We start from the raw sequence: 14,589 nt of genomic DNA, 5'->3' as shown, positions 1-14,589 counted from the left end.
TTATAAGAAGTATCATTATCTTCCCAATCATAATCATCACAACAAGCAATAGGCATAACAAAATCATCATCAAGTGCATCATCTTACACAATTATTTTTTATTCATTTTCATGAGGCACAACAATGATAGGAGCGACATTACTTGGGAGAGATACCTTTTTACCTCTATTCTTTCTTCTTTTCTTCTTCTTCACCACATCATGTGTAGGTTTAATTAATTTTTTCAAGCTTATAGATGAGATTGGTTGGATAGGAAGCTCCTCCTAGTTACCTATTTCATCATGAGAGACAATAGGAGGGAAAGTGGAAATCTTTACCCTTTCATTAGTATTCCTTTTATATTATATTGGTTTTCCTATCTTTCTCTAGTTGGCAATATAAACATTCTCATTGCAATTTTCCATCCAAAACATATAGATATTTTTTAGCTTAGTTTCAATATCGTCCGTGAGAATCAATATTTAAAACCAACTATTTTTATGTGTCAATTCTTTACTCCCCAATAATAGACAAAGCTCATTATAAAGTTCAAGGGTGATCAAATCATTATAATATTTGGCCATGATACGGTCATGAAAAAGTTTGCATTGGAAATTTAGATGACCATCCTTATTGCAAAGTTCACAAGTAATAGGATAAAGAGAACTTAATTTTGTAGCAAATTCATCTATCACTTTGAGCAAAGAATTGGTTTTATCATGTTTATGCTTCGTACAAAATCTATCTTCCCTATAAAGCACGTCTTCACAACTTTATGCACTCCACGAAAATTGACATGCTTATAAGAAACATTTTTCTCATGACTAGTGCAATAATCATTAGCATTTTGGATATTTAAAGAATTCATACTAACAACATTGCAATCATGTTCATCATTCAAATATTTTGTGCCAAACATTTTATTGACTTCTGCTTCTAACAATTGAGCACAATTTTCCGATCCATCATTTTCAAGAAAGATACTATAAAGATGATCAATAATATGATGCAGCCTCAATTCCATTTTTTATGTAGTTTTATTTTATAAACCAAACTAGTGCTAAAACAAGAAACTAAAAGATTCAATTGCAAGATCTAAATATATACCTTCAAGCACTCACCTCCCCGGCAACGGCGCCAGAAAAGAGCTTGATGTCTACTACACAACTTTATTGTTGTAGACTTGTGTTGGGCCTCCAAGCGCAGAGTTTTGTAGGATAGTAGCAATTTTCCACCAAGTGGATGACCTAAGGTTTATCAATCCATGGGAGGCGTAGGATGAAGATGGTCTCTCTCAAACAACCCTGTAACCAAATACAAGAAATCTCTTGTGTACCCAACACACCCAATACAATGGCAAATTGTATAGGTGCACTAGTTCGGCGAAGAGATGGTGATAAAAGTGTAATATGGATGGTAGAAATATATTTTTATAATCTGAATAAATAAAAAGCAGCAGGGTAGCAATTGATAAAACAGAGCATAAACGGTATTGCAATGCTTGAAAACAAGGCCTAGGGTATGTACTTTCGCTAGCGCAATCTCCAAACAGTGCTAATATAATTGGATCATATAACCATCCCTCAATGTGCAATGAAGAATCACTCCAAAGTTCCTATCTAGTGGAGAACATAAGACGAAATTGTTTGTAGGGTACGAAACCACCTCAAAGCTACTCTTTCCATTCGATCTATTCAAGAGTTCATACTAAAATAACACCAAATAATTTTCAGATTCATAATGCTCAATCCAACACAAAGAACCTCAAAGAGTGCCCCAAGATTTCTACCGGAGAAACAAAGACAAGAACGTGCATCAACCCCTATGCGTAGAGTACCCCAATGTCACCTCGGGAATCCGCGAATTGAGTGCCAAAACATATATCAAGTGAATCAATATGATACCCCATTGTCACCACGAGTATTCATATGGAAGACATATATCAAGTGCTCTCAAATCCATAAAAGTATTCAATCTGATAAAATGAAATCTCAAAGGGAAAACTCAATTCATCTCAACAAGATAGAGAGGGGAAAACACCATATGATCCGACTATATTGACAAAACCCGCGATACAGCAAGATCGTGACATCTCGAAAACATGAGAGAGAGAGAGATCAAACACATAGCTATTGGTACAAACCCTCAGCCCCGAGGGTGGACTACTCCCTCCTCATCGTGGTGGCCGCCGGGATGATGAGGATGGCCACCGGTGATGATTCCCCCCTCCGGCAGGGTGCCGGAACGAGGTTTAGATTGATGTCTCGTGGCTACAGAGACTTGCGGCGGCGGAACTTCTGATCTAGGGTAACCCCAAGGGTTTTTGGAATATTTGGTGATTTATAGGGCAAAGAGGGGTGCGGGAGGCGACCGAGGTGGGCAGAACCCACCTGGGCGCGCCTGGGCCCCCAGGTGCGCCCTGGTGGGTTGTTCCCCCCTCGGGGCACCCCCGAGTTGCATCTCTGGCCCACTGGATGTCTTCTGGTCCATAAAAAATCCACAAAAAGTTTTGCGGTGTTTGGACTCCGTTTGATATTGATTTCTTGTGATGTAAAAAACAAGAACAGCAACTGGCACTGGGCACTGGGTCAATATGTTAGTCCCAAAAAATGATATAAAGTTGCTACAAAATGATTGTAAAACATCCAAGAATGATAATATAGCAGCATGAATACTTTATAAATTATAGATACGTTGGTGATGTATCACCTGTTGAACAAAATGCTGAAGATGTTGTGGTCACTGGGACTGGCTATACAGAACCAAGGAATCCCACTGTCTTAGCAAAAAACAGTGCCAAGGAAGAATTTTCAGCTGCTGACAAACGCAAATGGAAATTGGACTTGGAGAGCTATGCCAGTTTTAATGCCAGTGAAATTCATGCGGGCTACTTAAGCCGCCTTCATACCAGCCGTGACATGGAAGCTGGCCTGGTTAATCTGATGAAGGAACGCTTTGAGGTGAACACCGAAATCCTTCTCATATTAATCTATGTCAGCCGCCAAGTCTAGAGGATATGAAAGAAGTGAAAATGTTGTAGACATAAATAATAGCCTTCATCTTGTAGCTTGGCAAATCTGTGTATCTCTATTAAATCCAAATGAGTAGTCCCCAAGGGCTGGTTTAAACTGAATAGTTAAGCCGGGACTTCAAATTATTTCGCAAAAAGTCCAAGTATGTAGCCCCCATGGGCTGGCTTAAATTGAAAAATTGAGCCGAGTCATTAAGTAATTTAGTGTAAAAAATGACCTACATTAGCCCCCAAGTGCCAAGTGAAATACTTGTATTGTGCTTGGGACTTAGATAGAATGATCCTCATAACTTCAAAATGTTGTTTGGCTATTGTGTTTCAGGCTGAATTAAGCATGGAAGAGTCTCAAGTAGTCGACCTGCGGAAAAATGTCAAATCGCAACAAGCAGAAACTTCGAATGCCAGGTGAGAACTAAAAACCGCCTTAGAAGTGACTGAAAATTTGAGAAAATATTTCAATGCTGAAAGAGCCGGTTGGGATACTGAGAAGGCGGCTCTCTTGAAAAGGGTTGAAGACGCCGAGGCTTCTCTTAAGCCGGTGACTAAAGAGTTATCTGGCTTAAAGCGACATGTTAACCAGATGACAGCCGCCATATTTGGTAAGTGACATTGTACCGCAATCTTTCACCAGCAATTTACTTTGACCCGCCTGGCGACTTATCATATACTTGCTAAAACAGGCCCCAGAAGCTCCAACCTTGGTCAAGACATGCTTGTAAAGCTCAAAGCTGTGTACACCCTGGTGGAGCAACTGTATACCAGCACTCAACGGGCCATATCAGCTATCTCGCATAGTAAACAACCACCTTCACTCATCAGGGAGGTACTGGACAAACTATATGTCATGCCTCAAAGAGAAGAAGAGATAAATCGATCATCCGCCAGAGTTGGTGTTATTATTGCTTTGAGCCGGGCGAAAGCATGGCAAGCAGAGCTAGACCCGGAGGAAATGGCCACTGGATGTCCATGTCTCAAAGAAGACGGGTCTCCCTTTGATGAAATATATTCCTTCATGATGAAACAATCTTTCCACATGTGAGTCGACGGTCTATCTGGATATCCATGCTTCGGGCAAGGCTCATTCAACATCGCATCAAGGTTGAACTTCAACCCTCCCAAACAAGGTAGTGGCTTTCCCTTACGATGTTGACCGTTGTTTTCTGTATTGGTATTGGCCACAAAATCTGACCCGCCGTCAGGCTGCTTGGGCTTACCGTTACCTCTCTGGTTATGCCCTACCATGTTTGGCCGCTGCCCTTTTCCATTGCCATTCTTCTTCCCCTTGTTGGGCTTCTCCTCATCAGATCCAGGGTCTTTGGTATTGTCAGAGTCGGCGTATTTGATGAGAGCCGCCATGAGCTCTCCCATGTCATTGAAGTGACATTTAAGCCGCCCTAACTTTTGCTTGAGAGGGGTGAAATGGCAATTTTTCTCTAGAATTAAAACAGCAGAGCCGGAGTTGATGCTAACGGATGAATGGATAATAGTGGAAACTCGGCGGACCCAGTGGTGGGACGACTCATCCTCGCGCTGGACACAAGTGTCCAAGTCGATGATCGACATAGGCTGTTTACACGTGTCTTTGAAACTCTGAATAAAACACGCCTTCAACTCAGCCCATGAATTGATAGAATTAGGGGGTAATCCCTTCAACCAGGTTCGAGCCGGCCCATCCAACATCATGGTGAAGTACTTGGCGCACACAGCGTCATTGACATCCAACATCTCCATAGCCAGCTCATAGCTCTCGATCCAAGCCTCACGAGGTTGATCAGTTGTGTGATTGGCCACCTTTCGAGGACCCTTGAAGTCCTTGGGCAACCGCTCAATGCGAAGAGCCGGTGCTAAGCATGGCACACCCACTATCCTGGAAGTCATCCCGGCTTCTATAGACACTGAAAGGTTACGGTGAAGCTGTTGATGAGCCGCTAACTGAGCCGCCGGTTCCACCTCTTGACGTGCCCTGGCCTGGTCCAACAGGGCCTGAACATTGTTACCATCATGCGGCGGGTCATGCCCATGAGGCGGGTTACGGCACCGCTCGCTACTGGAAACCACCAGCGATTCAATGTGCCGGATATAACTCCGACTATGGCGTGGAGTTGAATGAATTCACTCACGGCTATATGAGTAAGCCGCCTGCTGGGCTACTTCTATCTGAAGAAGCTCCAAAGCCTTCCGGGCCTCGACCGCCGCGGGAGACTCGCCTTCTACTAGGAGAGCTGCCAGCCGCGAAGCCGCGGCGATCATGTTATCCAGCGGGTCAGAATAATGACCCAGGGGGGTTACCACCTGCTGAGGTGAGTTTAAATTCAAACGAGGCAGGTCTGTTACACGTGGTTGAGCCCTCTCCCTAGCCACGGGGGCTCGGCAGCTCGGGTCACACCAAGCAGATTACTTGGTCCTGCCCCAGGCATATTGAAGAGATTCCTCGCCTCAAACTACAAAGGTAGGCGGCTCTGGTGCCTCCTTCGAAGAACAGCATTTGATGCATTCTGATCCAAGTTTAACCGGAAAGTTTCTGCTTGAATCCGTTGTGACTCGACCTCCAACGCGCCTCGCTCTGTTGCCATCCTAGTATTCTCAGCGTTAAACCCCTCCTTAGCCTGAGCTACCTCATCCTGTAGTTTCACACCTTCCACATTATGTTGTGCTTGAGTCGCTGGGGTTACCTCCGCAGCTAACTGATACGTCCATTTTGCATCATGTTTTCCTACTGTTATTTATGATGTTTTATGCATAATAATGATTTTTCGTGTAATTCTAATGCCTTTTCTCTGATAATATGCAAGGTACACACAAAGAGGGCGAATTCCGGGAGCTGGAAATCTAGACCTGGAAAAGCTACGTCAGGCCACCTATTCTGCACAACTCCAAACAAGCTGAAAATTTACGGAGATTTTTTATGGAATATATGAGGAATATTGGAGCCAATAAGTACCAGAGGGGGCCCACCAGGTGGGCACAACCAACCTCGGCACGCCAGAGAGCCCAGACATGCCTTGGTGGGTTGTGCTCTATTCAGCCCACCTCTGGTGCCCATCTTCTGGTATATAAGTCATTTGACCTAGAAAAAAGGAGAGGACTTTCGGGACGGAGCACCGTCGTCTCGAGGCAGAACTTGGTCAGGAGCACTTTTGCCCTCCAGCAGAGCGATTCCGCCGGGGGAACTTCCCTCCCGGAGGGGGAAATCATCGTCATCATCATCACCAACAACTCTCCCATCTTGGGGAGGGCAATCTCCATCAATATCTTCAATAGCACCATCTCATCTCAAACCCTAGTTCATCTCTTGTGTTCAATCTTTGTACCAGAACTATAGATTGGTGCTTGTGGGTGACTAGTAGTGTTGATTACATCTTGTAGTTGATTACTATATGGTTTATTTGGTGGAAAATTATATGTTCAGATCCAATATGCTATTTAATACCCCTCTGATCTTGAGCATGATTATCATTTGTGAGTAGTTACTTTTGTTCTTGAGGTCACGGGAGAAATCATGTTGCAAGTAATCATGTAAACTTGATATGTCTTCGATATTTTGATAGTATGTATGTTGTGATTCCCTTAGTGGTGTGATGTGAACGTCGACTATATGACAGTTCACCATATTTGGGCCTAAGGGAATGCATTGTGGAGTAGTTATTAGATGATGGGTTGCGAGAGTGACAGAAGCTTAAACCCTAGTTTATGCGCTATTCCGTAAGGGACCGATTGGATCCAAAAGTTTAATGCCATGGTTAGAATTTATTCTTAATACTTCTCTCATAGTTGCGGATACTTGCGAGGGGGTTAATCATAAGTATGTTCAAGTAAGAACGGCACCTAAGCACCGGTCCATCCACATATCAAATTATCAAAGTAGGGAACACGAATCGAATCAACATGATGAAAGTGACTAGATGAAATTCCCGTGTACCCTCAAGAACGCTTTGCTTACTATAAGAGACCGTTTTGGCCTGTCCTTCACCTCAAAAGGATTGGGCTATCTTGCTGCACCTTTGTGACCATTATCATTACTTGCTCGTTACCAATTATCTTGCTATCAAACTACTCTGTTACTTACAATTTCAGCACTTGCAGACATTACCTTGCTGAAAACCACTTGTCATTTCCTTCTGCTCCTCGTTGGGTTCGACACTCTTACTTATCGAAAGAGCTACAATTGATCCCTTACTTGTGGATCATCAAGGCTATTTTCTGACATCGTTGCCTGGGAGTGAAGCGCCTTTGGTAAGTGGAATTTGGTAAGGAAACATTTATATAGTGTGCTGAAATTTACTTTCACTTGTTACTATGGAAAACAATACTTTGAGGGGTTTGTTCGGGGTATCTTCACCTCGACCGGAACCACGATTATTTACCCCTCAACCTACTGCACCTACTGAAAATATTGAATATGAAATTCCTTCGAGTATTATAGAACAACTGCTAGCTAATCCTTATGCAGGAGATGGAACAAAACATCCTGATATGCACTTGATATATGTGGAACAAATTTGTGGATTGTTTAAGCTTGCAGGTTTACGTGGAGATGAAGTTATGAAGAAGGTTTTCCCTTTATCTTTGAAGGGAAAAGTATTGGCATGGTATACGCTATGCGATGATATTGGATCTTGGAATTGGAATCAATTGAAATTCGAATTCCACCAAAAAAATTTATCCTATGCATCTAATTCATCGTGATCGTAATTACATATATAATTTTTGGCCTCGTGAAGGAGAAAGTATCGCTCTAGCTTGGGGGAGGCTTAAGTCAATGTTATATCATGCCCCAATCATGAGCTCGGAAGAGAAATTATTATCCAGAATTTTTATGCTCAGCTTTCTCATAATGATCGATCCATGCTTGATACTTCTTGTGCTGGTTCTTTTATGAAGAAGACTATTGAATTCCGGTGGGATCTTTTGGAAAGAATTAAATGCAACTCTGAAGATTGGGAACTCGACGAAGGTAAAGAGTCAGGTATTAAGCTTAAGTATGATTGTGTTAAATCTTTTATGAATACCAATGCTTTTCAAAAGTTTAGCAATAAATTTGGACTTGACTCTGAAATAGTAGCCTCTTTTTGTGAACCATTTGCTACTCATGTTGATCTCCCTAAGGAGAAGTGGTTTAAATATCACCCACCTATTAAAGAAGAAATTAAAGAACCGGTACTAGCTAAAGAGTAGACTATTATTTATAATGTTGATCTAGTTGTTCCTACTGCTTTTATTGAGAAATCACCTTTCCCTGTTAGGATAAAGGAACATGTTAAAGTTTCAATGTGGTTAACAAAAGTTATATTAGAACACCTAAACCTGATGAACAAATCAAAGTAGAACCTAGTGTTGCTATGGTTAAGGATCTCCTAGAAGAAAATATAGATGGGCATGTTATTTATTTCTATAATGAAGCTACTAGAATTGCCAAACCTCATAAACAGGATAAACATAGACCCGTTGTTGGCATGCCTGTTGTCTCAGTTAAAATAGGAGATCACTTTTATCATGGTTTATGTGACATAGGTGCTAGCATGAGTGCTATTCCCTTTACCCTATATCAAGAAATTATGAATGAAATAGCACCCGCTGAAATAGAAGAAATAGATGCCACTATTAAACATGCTAATAGAGACACCATCACACCACTTGGGATTGTTAGAGATGTTGAAGTCTTGTGTGGGAAAATAAAATACCCTACTAATTTTCTTGTTCTTGGTTCCCCATAAGATGACTTATGTCCCATTATTTTTGATAGACCTTTCTTGAACACCGTTAATGCTAAAATAGATTGTAAGAAACCAACTGTTGGTGTTAGCTTTGGTGATGAGTCTCATGAGTCTAATTTTTCCAAGTTTTGTAGAAAGCTTCATGAAAAACAATTGAATAGTAAGGATGGAATAATTGCTCTTGCTTCTATTGTTGTGCCTCCTACTGATCCTCTAGAACAATATCGGCTAGACCATGAAAATGATTTACATATGCATGAAAGAAATGAAATAGATAGAATCTTATTTGAACAACAACCTCTTCTTAAACACAATTTGCCTATTGAAACTCTAGGAGGTCCTCCTCCACCTAAAGGTGATCCTGTGTTTGAATTAAAACAATTGCCAGACACTTTGAAATATGCATATCTTGATGAAAAGAAGATATATCCTGTTATTATTAGTGCTAACCTTTCAGAACATGAAGAAGAAAGATTATTGAAAGTTCAAAGGAAGCACCGAGCTGCTATTGGATATACTCTTGATGATTTAAAGGGCATTAGTCCCACTCTATGTTAGCACAAGATTAATATGGAACCTGATGCTAAACCTATTGTTGATCACCAACGTCGGTTAAATCCGAAGATGAAGGAAATGGTAAGAACAGAAATATTAAAACTTCTGGAAGTAGGTATAATCTATCCTATAGCTGATAGTAGATGGGTAAGTCATGTTCATTGTGTCCCTAAGAAAGGAGGTATTACTGTTGTTCCTAATGATAAGAATGAACTTATTCCACAAACAATTGTTACAGGCTATAGAATGGTAATTGATTTTGGAAAATTAAACAAAGCAACTAGAAAAGATCATTACCCTCTGCCTTTTATTGATCAAATGCTAGAAATATTATCTAAGCACACACATTTTTGCTTCCTTGATGGATACTCTGGTTTTTCACAAATACCTGTTTGTCAACCTGATCAAGAAAAGACCGCTTTTACTTGTCCCTTTGGAACATATGCTTATAGACGTGTGCCTTTTAGTTTATGCAATGCACCTGCTACCTTTCAAAGATGTATGACTGGTATATTCTCTGACTTTTGTGAAAAGATTGTTGAGGTTTTCATGGATGACTTCTCCATTTATGGGAAGTCTTTTGAGGATTGTTTAAGCAATTTTGATCGACTTTTGCAGAGATGCGAGCAAACAAATCTTGTCTTGAATTGGGAGAAGTGCCACTTTATGGTTAATGAAGGTATTGTTTTGGGCCATAAAATTTCCGAAAGAGGGATTGAAGTGGACAAAGCTAAGGTTGATGCAATTGAGAAAATGCCATGTCCTAAAGATATCAATGGTATTCGTAGTTTCTTAGGTCATGCTGGTTTCTATAGGAGATTTATCAAAGACTTTTATAAAATTTCTAGGCCCCTCACAAATATTTTGCAAAAGGATTTTCCTTTTGTTTTTCATGATGATTGTTTTGATGCCTTTGAAACACTCAAGAAAGTCTTAATTCCTGCACGTATTGTTCAAGCACCTGACTGGAACTTGCCTTTTGAAATTATGTGTGATGCTAGTGATTATGTTGTTGGTGCTATTCGAGGACAAAGAGTTGATAAGAAACTGAATGTTATTCAATATGCTAGTAAAACTCTAGACAGTGCTCAAAGAAATTATGTTACTACTGAAAAAGAATTTCTAGCAGTGGTGTTTTCTTGTGATAAATTTAGATCTTACATTGTTGATTTAAAAGTAATTGTTCACACCAACCATGATGTTATAAAATATCTTATGGAAAAGAAAGATGCTAAACCTAGACTTATTCGATGGGTTCTCTTGCTACAAGAATTTGATTTACATATCACTGATAGAAAAGGAGCTGAGAACCCCGTAGTTGATAACTTTTTTAGGCTTGAAAATGAGCTTGACGACCCACTACCTAGTGATGATAGTTTTCCTGATGACCAGTTAGCTACAATAAATGTTTCTAATAACACTCCTTGGTATGCTGACTATGCCAATTACATTGTCGCTAGATATTTACCACCTAGCTTTACATACCAACAAAATAAAAAAATTCTTCTATGATTTAAGACATTACTTTTGGGATGACCCACATCTTTATAAAGGAGTATATGGTATTATTAGACATTGTGTACCTGAGCATGAACAGGGACAACTCCTACGGAAATGTCACTCCGAATCTTATGGAGGGCATCATGCTGGAGACAGAACTGCTCACAAGGTATTGCAGTCTAGATTTTATTGGCCTACTCTCTTCAAGGATGCTCGTAAGTTTGTCTTATCTTGTGATGAATGTCAAAGAATAGGTAATATCGGTAAGCGTCAAGAAATGCCTATGAATTATTCACTTGTTGTTGAACCATTTGATGTTTGGGGATTTGATTACATGGGACCTTTTCCTTCCTCTAATGGGTATACACATATTTTGGTTGCTGTTGATTATGTTACTAAATGGGTAGAAGCTATTCCAACCAGTAGTGCTGATAACAACACCTCTATTAAAATGCTTAAGGAAGTTATTTTCCCAAGGTTTGGAGTCCCTAGATATTTAATGACTGATGGTGGTTCACACTTTATTCATGGTGCTTTCCGTAAAATGCTTGCCAAGTATGATGTTAACTATAGAATTGCATCACCCTATCATCCTCAGTCTAGTGGTCAAGTTGAACTTAGTAATAGAGAAATAAAATTAATTTTGCAAAAGACTGTCAATAGGTCTCAGAAGAATTGGTCTAAGAAATTAGATGATGCACTTTGGGCCTAAAGAACAGCATACAAAAAATCCTATGGGTATGTCTCCTTATAAAATGGTTTATGGAAAAGTTTGCCATTTGCCTCTTGAGTTAGAACATAAAGCTTATTGGGCAATCAAAGAACGTAACTATGATTTCAAACTTGCCGGTGAAAAGAGGTTATTTGATATTAGCTCATTAGATGAATGGAGAACCCAAGCTTATGAAAATGCCAAGTGTCGTGGAATTGTCACGGCAGATGTCCTAGGACTTAGTCGTGGAGCCATCGCCGCTAGGAAGCTTGAAGGGGTTAAACGGGACAAGGAACACGAGGGTTTATACTGGTTCGGCCCCTTACGGTGAAGGTAAAAGCCTACGTCCAGTTGAGGTGGTATTGATTAGGGTTTCAATGACCAGGGAGCTTAACTGTTATGCCTGGCTCTCGACGAGATCTTTCTTACCCCTAAACCGCTGCCGGGTCGTCCCCTTATATAGAGAGGTTGACGCCCAGCAACTCTCAGAGTCCCGGCCGGCTCATAAGAGTGTCCTGCTCGGACTCTCAACTATTCTTGCCTTACACTACAAGTTCTACCATAATGACGGTTGTAACTATGGGCCCTAAGCCATCTCCGGGTCTTAAGCCCATCTTTGGCCCACCGTCTTCAAGCTTGGCGCCGGGCTTCAGGTGATGACCCTTATGAGTAACCCGGCCCCACCGGGCGGGTGACTCTAAGGTTTATATCCTCAACATTAGGCCCCAGATTGATTTGAGCCGGCTCATGTCAATCTTCAATCCTTTCGACAGAAAATCTCCGGCTTACAATTGTGTGAAGACCATAACCCGGCGTGACGTCATCCTCTGGATTCCGGGTAATCCGCCGTGACGTCATCTTCCATTAAGTCCATTTTTTACTCCACCATATCCGCAATGGATCTTATCTTTACTGCCATCCCGAAAATCGAGGCGTTTTTATGGTGAGATAACCGCGTCGTGGCCTCCTCATTTCTCGCGCCCACTTATGAGCCTTGCCTTATAAATAGCCCGGCCCGTTGAACCTCCAGCCACTCGTCTTCCTCCTCTCGCCACTGTTCTCCCGCTCGAGCTCCATCGCCGCCGCCGCCGCGGGTCTCCTCCTCCTCACCAACTCCGGCCGTTGCATCAACCTGTTGTGTCCAGAGAAAACGGCGGCGACCTCCACGACTCACCAGCACCTGTAAGTCTTTGCTGCCCCGTAGAACAGATCTGCAGTAGGGTTTCTTCCTGTTCTTCCCGTGTTCTTCACCGTTCTTCGCGGGTTCTCGGTAGATTTGATTTTTACCACCCTTCTTGATCTTAGACTTGTATAGAACTACCGCGGTAGCTGTTTCACTTCCATTCCCAATGTACATAGATCCGTTTTTACTGCATAGAGGCTCCGTTCGAACCCGCGAACTTCTCCTGCGTCTGTTTTAGGTCTAGAAACTTTCCTTTTTAGCCGACCGTTTTGATCCAAATTAGTTACTGCGATGTGTGAAACCTGTTTTCACCACACTTAGTAAAAAACTGCACCTGCTGAGTCATGGCGGTTTACATTTCCGGCTTAAAGAAGCCACGCACCATAAAACCTTCCGGCTCAAAAGAAGCCACGCGTCGTAAAATTTTCCGGCTCATTTACGACAAGGCTGTAGACAATTGAATTACTCTCAATACCTCCAGCGGCTTAGATAACCCGATGCACTTAGATATATGTCATTAGGCCCCTCCATAAGCCGCCACTTTAAACATTGAACTGTAAATTTCCTCCGGCTTATAATTAAACCGGACATTTCCTTTTATCATAGGCTTCCGACTTTCACCATGCCTCCCAAAGCTCCAAAGCACCCATCACATGCAATTGGATGAGGTCCAACGTCACCGACGAGACCTTAGCAGATTTCGTGAAGTCGGGTTACCTGCCCAAGAAGGACGTCATGTCCTACCGTGCCCCCGACCCATCAGAGGAGAGACCACAGCCAAGGGACGGGGAGGTGGTAATTTTTGCTGATCACATGAGCCGGGGCTTCGCACCGCCCGGCTCAAAGTTCTTTAGAGATGTGCTGAATTTCTTTGATCTGCGGCCACAAGGCATAGGACCCAACTCGGTGTCGAATATATGCAATTTCCATGTATTCTGCGAGGTCTAGCTTGGAGAAGAGCCCAGCCTACTGCTCTTCAGAGAACTCTTTTATCTGAACCGCCAGAATGAGTGCGCCAACGGGCCGAGCTTGGAACTTGGTGGAATCTCCATTCAGCGACGGAGAGACTGCCTTTTTCCTTACACCGAGCCGCCAAGCCACCCAAAGGACTGGAACCAGACGTGGTTCTACTGCCAAGACACGTCGCCGGCTGACGAGAGCCCGCTGCCCGGCTTTCGTCCTTCGCGTCTGGAACCAACTCACCCTCTGTCAGACAAGTTATCTCAGGCGGAGCGCCAACCTCTGATCCCCACCATCAACAAAATCAAGGCTCTCCTGGGAAATGGCCTTAATGGCATTGATCTGGTCCGAGTCTGGATCTCGTGGCGGGTGATCCCCTTAAGCCGCCACCCCGGCTTAATGTGTGAGTACACAGGCCGGAAAGATGACCCCCTGCGACACAGCCATAACGATCTTCCTGAAGACGTTGCTGAAGACATGACCAAGGCCCTCTTGAACGAGAGCTTGGCCGACTGCGGGAGGACCGGCTTAAGCCCCTTCTGCAAGACCAACCCGGCCCCAGCGGTAAGCCGCTGATCTGAACATCTTATTTTCTTCTGTAAATAGCTTTCATCTGAACCTTAAGAAATCATCATTGTATTTTTCAGGCTGATGACAAATTCTGGAAGGTCAAATATGACCATGAGGCGGCCAAGAAGGCCAGGAAGGCTAAGAAAGCCGCCAAGAGAGCCGCTCCCCGTAAGAAGGGAAGCAGGCCCACTGCCTCAAAGCTGCTTCAACTGAGTGACAGCTCCGAGTCAGAGGTAACCCCTGAACCTGTGAGCCCTTGTTGTATTTCTTGTTTATTTCTGTCCACCTTATCAATACTGCTCATCAACAGGATGACACCGGAGCAAGTAACCCGGTGGTTGAAGAGGTAATGACACTTTCCTCTGACTCGGAGCCCTTGCCAAGG

Source organism: Aegilops tauschii, chromosome 3, assembly GCF_002575655.3.
Source record: "Aegilops tauschii subsp. strangulata cultivar AL8/78 chromosome 3, Aet v6.0, whole genome shotgun sequence".
NCBI classification, from domain to species: Eukaryota; Viridiplantae; Streptophyta; class Magnoliopsida; order Poales; family Poaceae; genus Aegilops; species Aegilops tauschii.
This window is presented reverse-complemented; position numbering follows the sequence as displayed.